This window comes from Hyperolius riggenbachi, chromosome 2, assembly GCF_040937935.1.
Source record: "Hyperolius riggenbachi isolate aHypRig1 chromosome 2, aHypRig1.pri, whole genome shotgun sequence".
Lineage (NCBI taxonomy): Eukaryota > Metazoa > Chordata > Amphibia > Anura > Hyperoliidae > Hyperolius > Hyperolius riggenbachi.
The window spans coordinates 195147387-195153026 of NC_090647.1; the positions used below are offsets into that span (position 1 = coordinate 195147387).

General features: G+C 47.4%; 1 long non-coding RNA gene across 1 annotated transcript; it reads left to right on the forward strand.

The window, feature by feature from the left end:
- The first annotated feature begins 3730 nt into the window (after positions 1–3730).
- On the forward strand, positions 3731–5137 carry LOC137544194 (uncharacterized). The gene is made up of 3 exons (XR_011025776.1): positions 3731–3818; positions 4691–4812; positions 4896–5137. It is a non-coding gene; the product is annotated as an uncharacterized lncRNA (long non-coding RNA).
- Positions 5138–5640: the final 503 nt, after the last annotated feature.

Consider the following 5640-nt stretch of genomic DNA (forward strand, 5'->3'; position numbering starts at 1 on the left):
TCCTAGTGCTGTGAAAGCAGTCAATTGCAGAGCTTGTTTTACGTATTGATGATTTTGGTAAGCTAATGTAAACAATTACTGTACAAGTTCCCACTATATAATACAGATAAATCTGAATTATACTATAATGCACAGTCACGTCAGTTGCTGTATACCATGACTCAATGGGGCGAACTGTATACAACAGCGTGATAATATATTACTGTCACTATCCATGCAATGTCTTATCTTCTTGTTTATCAGACACAGTGGCTCCAGTTCACTAAAGGTAGCCATATACTTGACGGTTTTACCTGTCGATATCTGTAAGATTCAAAAACTGTGCTCGAAATCTGCTAGGAAGCAATGCCCGAAAGATTGATTCTGTCGATCGATTTGGTCGATCGCGGAGGACGGAAAATTTTGCTCAGTCAGTGGATGGTCGGTTGGGAGTGAGTCATGTCTGGTGGCTTTCTCCATGCTGCAGTGCTCCTTCTCACCGTGTCCAGTGACAAAAGCTGGCACACTAGAGTTCTGGTGTGTATACTGCTGGACTTCCAGTGTTTGAACTCCAGCTTTTGCCACATAACACAGGGAGAGAAAACACTGGGAGAGAAGACACAAGAAGAGTAGTAACAGGGAGAGAAGACACAGGAAGAGAAGTAACAGAGAGAGAAGACACAGGGAGAGAAGACGCAGGGAGAGAAGACACAGGAAGAGAAGTAACAGGGAGAGTAGACACAGGGAGAAAAGACAGAGACAGAGGGAGAGAAGACACAGGAAGAGAAGACACCAGGAAGTGAAACCCCAAGGCATGCTCTGCTGCCAACACCCGGGGAAGCACAGATGGGTGAGGCCTGGGTGGCCAGGCATGCGATGGCCACCTGAAAACACGATTTGTAAAAAAAATAAAGGGTCGATACAATACCGCATTTGGTATTTTAGACTATCCCCGATTTAACTAAGATGTTCACTCATGCGGTAATCGTTCAAAAATGTAACTAAAAACTGTATGAAGGTTTTTACCTCATGCCATATTTTATGGATTATTGCAGTGCAGGGAAAATGGATGCACTGCATGGATTGCTGTGTCCATGTCAGTGGTAATGTGATCAGTCACAGCCTGTGGCTGTGGATGCACTGCGTGGAGTGGTGTTTCAATGTCAGTGCCCCATACTTAGTTGCAGCCTGTGGCTGTGGATGCACTGCATGGAGTGGTGTGCCCGTGTCAGTGCCCCATACATAGTCGCAGCCTTCAGGTCTGGTTGCACTGCATGGAGTGGTGTGCCCGTGTCAGTGCCCCATACTTAGTCGCAGCCTGTGGCTCTGGATGCACTGCATGAAGTGGTGTGCCCTTGTCAGTGCCCCATACTTAGTCGCAGCCTTCAGGTCTGGTTGCACTGCATGGAGTGGTGTGCCCGTGTCAGTGCCCCATACTTAGTCGCAGCCTGTGGCACTGGATGCACTGCATGGAGTGGTGTGCCCGTGTCAGTGCCCCATACTTAGTCGCAGCCTGTGGCTCTGGATGCACTGCATGGAGTGGTGTGCCCGTGCCCCATACTTAGTCGCAGCCTGTGGCTCTGGATGCACTGCATGGAGTGGTGTGCCCGTGTCAGTGCCCCATACTTAGTCGCAGCCTGTGGCTCTGCATGCACTGCATGGAGTGGTGTGCCCGTGTCAGTGCCCCATACTTAGTCGCAGCCTGTGGCTCTGGATGCACTGCATGGATTGGTGTGTCCATGTCAGTGGTAATGTGATCAGTCACAGCCTGTGGCTGTGGATGCACTGCATGGAGTGGTGTGCCCGTGTAAGTGCCCCATACATAGTCGCAGCCTTCAGGTCTGGTTGCACTGCATGGAGTGGTGTGCCCGTGTCAGTGCCCCATACTTAGTCGTAGCCTGTGGCTCTGGATGCACTGCATGGAGTGGTGTGCCCGTGTCAGTGCCCCATACTTAGTTGCAGCCATCAGGTCTGGTTGCACTGCATGGAGTGGTGTGCCCGTGTCAGTGCCCCATACTTAGACGCAGCCTGTGGCTCTGGATGCACTGCATGGAGTGGTGTGCCCGTGTCAGTGCCCCATACTTAGTCTGGTGATGCCAAGGGCATTGTGGCATCCTGGTCAAGAATAGAGTTGGGCCGAACGGTTCGCCTGCGAACGGTTCCATGCGAACTTCCGTGGTTCGCGTTCGCGTCCCGCACGCGAACTTTTGCGGAAGTTCGGTTCGCCCCATAATGCACCATGAGGGTAAACTTTGACCCTCTACATCACAGTCAGCAGGCCCAGTGTAGCCAATTAGGCTACACTAGCCCCTGGAGCGCCACCCCCCTTATATAAGGCAGGCAGCGACGGCCATTACGGACACTCGTGTGCCACTGCCTGCCTGCATTAGTGAGAGTAGGGCGAGCTGCTGCACTGTCTCTCATAGGGAAATATTAGTTAGGCTTAGCTTGTCCCTGACTGCATACCTGTTCTGTGAACCCACCACTGCATACCTGTACTGTGAACCCACCACTGCATACCTGTTCTGTGAACCCACCACTGCATACCTGTTCTGTGAACCCACCACTGCATACCTGTTCTGTGAACCCACCACTGCATACCTGTTCTGTGAACCCACCACTGCATACCTGTTCTGTGAACCCACCACTGCATACCTGTTCTGTGAACCCACCACTGCATACCTGTTCAGTGAACCTGCCACTGCATACCTGTACTGTTCAGTGAACCCGCCCACTGCATACCTGTTCTGTTCAGTGAACCCGCCACTGCATACCTGTTCTGTTCAGTGAACCCGCCACTGCATACCTGTTCTGTTCAGTGAACCCGCCACTGTATACCTGTTCTGTTCAGTGAACCCGCCACTGCATGCCTGTTCTGTTCAGTGAACCCGCCACTGCATACCTGTTCTGTTCAGTGTGTCAGTGTGAAGCAGTACCTTAATTACACTACCTGATTGATGTATACACATGCAAGATGTTTTAAAGCACTTTAGGCCTGTCATTTAGCATTCAATATGATTTCTGCCCTTAAAACGCTGCTTTGCGTCAAATCCAGATTTTTCCCAGGGACTTTTGGCGTGTATCCCACTCCGCCATGCCCCCCTCCAGGTGTTAGACCCCTTGAAACATCTTTTCCATCACTTTTGTGTCCATCATAAATTTTTTTTTTCAAAGTTCGCATCCCCATTGAAGTCTATTGCGGTTCGCGAACTTTAACGCGAACCGAACCTTCTGCGGAAGTTCGCGAACCCGGTTCGCGAACCTAAAATCGGAGGTTCGGCCCAACTCTAGTCAAGAAAGGACAATCCATTTCCTTGATGATATAGCCATTAGTGTCATGAATATAATTTTGCAGTATGCAGTATGCTGGTAGCTGTCAATACTGCAATAGCATCCTCTATAATAAAACCCCTGTGTCCCTGCGTGTGCCTGTCTTTGTGTAGCTGGGTCCGAGCTTTCTTCTACTGCGCATGCGCGCAGCACGGACCCAGACAGTCATTGAGACAGGACGGGGCCAGTGAGCTGAGCCGGTGTGCGCGCGCAGACGGGTGTGCGTGCACGAGCGGCGGGTGCGCGCACAGGTGCGTGTGCATGTGCACTGTTGAAAGATAGACCTAATCCTATATAATGAAACCCCTGTGTCTCTGCATCCTGCCCCTGTGTGTGTGTGTGTGTGTGTGTGTGTGTCCCTGCTTCCAGACTTGACTGTTTGCTGTCTGAGAACCTCATTGCATTGTGGGAAATAACAAATTTTTCCAACTGCCAACATCTCCCTGCAACATCTCCCTGTGTGCATATACTTCGGACAGTGGTGGGAGATGGGTGAGCAGGACGCATCGGTATGTGCATTGCCGGGGTTTAGCGGACGTGGCCTAGTGTCCATTTTTTAAGCTTTTTACTAGTGTTCCAATAAACTGTTCATGACTGTATGCAGAAACCTCCATTTAGATGTTAAAATACCAAAACAACACCAACCTGCGTGCTCATGCAAGTGTGTAGTTAAAGATGCACCTGAGGGTGGTGGCAGGGGCTCTTTAGTAGTATGGCCTTATAATGTGTTTTGCTAGGCCAAAGGCCTCACCTGCCAAAAAAACTTGCTCGTAGGAAGGACTTGGAGTTCCTGGTCATGATGTTGGGGTTCTAGGTCCCTTGTTCCATAATACTGTAGAACCCCTGTTCTATGGAACACATTGGAGTCTACTAAGCTTCCATATGCTCCAACGTCAATGTACACAAACCTGTACTCTGCACCAGCCACAGCCATCAGAACAATCAAGTCAATTTTTTTATAATTGTAGAAACATGAGCCACTATGTGGTGAAATTACAACTCTTTGGGCTCTATTCATAAAACATTTGCGGGGGAAAAAAATCTTGGAGGGAAAACACTGCATCGGTATTTTAGACTTTTGTGTGCTAATTCATAAAAAAGTTTACACTTGCGATAATAGGTCGGGGAATTCCCACACTAAACTAGCGGTACTAGCTGAGTTGATACATTTTCTCTGTGCAGAGACAGAGTTAGTATAAAGGAGGCAGCCCCAGCATCCATTTACATGTGCATTTTTTTTAATTGCCTCTCCTTGCCCTGAATCTGCGCTGAATCTGTCTAATAGTCTTTGTAAACAATCTATTTAATTGCCGCAGCTTAGAAGAACTTCAAGAAATGTTACACATGCAGGCTTTCTGATGTGAAATATATCTTAAAACAGGTACCCAAGGGGTTAAAAAACACAGCCTTGGTATTCCAGGATGCATTTTTTGTTCTGCTATCACTGCAGCTGCCTGGGAGGTCTGTCTCCATTAACTTGCCTGTTATCTATGCCCTTGCTATGTAAGTATTACTTACCACACACACACTATAACACTATGTTTGAATTTACGTACTCTAAATTAATGTTTTTACTCCATATACAGCACAGAGGACAGTTCTGAGACAGATAACATACTAGACGAACAAGAGGATGAAAGAATTAGAAGAGATTCCACCTACAACACAAACTTCACAAATGCCACCCAAAAAGACAAGTAGCCAGCCTGCCAGAGGGAGAAAAACCGCCCAAAAAGAAAGAAGCTGTACAAAATGAGGTGTTAAGCACAATGAGTAATATAATGGCCTTTCTTGTTGAAAATAAAGATATCAAAGAAAATGCAGATAAGGTTAAGAAGAGCAAAGCTTATAAATTCTGTGAGGAATTTGGTGAATATGTAGAGACAGTATATAGTAAATACTGTTACTCGATGCATAGGGATACCATGTCTTTGATTGGGAAATATATCCATATGTCAAGTTTTAACCACAATTTATCTGCAAAGGACATAGGTCAACAGCACCTACCACCTGCACACCTACAGACCAAGGGTCATGCAAGCTGCTCCACCTCTACCGGTTCACTATCAAAACAAGCTACATGTGTCCAACTATCAGGCACCGCCTCTAGGTCACATGCCCCCTCTGAATATGCCAACCCAACTCAGGTGTGTCCATTCTCATCCTCCTCAAAATGACCCATTCCATTTCACACAACTACATAATGTGCCTACTTTGGTGAGACAGCAACCCTCACCACTATAAAGTTACATTCCCCAAACCAAAAAATGTGTTGTATTATTGATTATATACAAATGTGTAAGTTATATGTCAATATAGTAAAGATGTGTT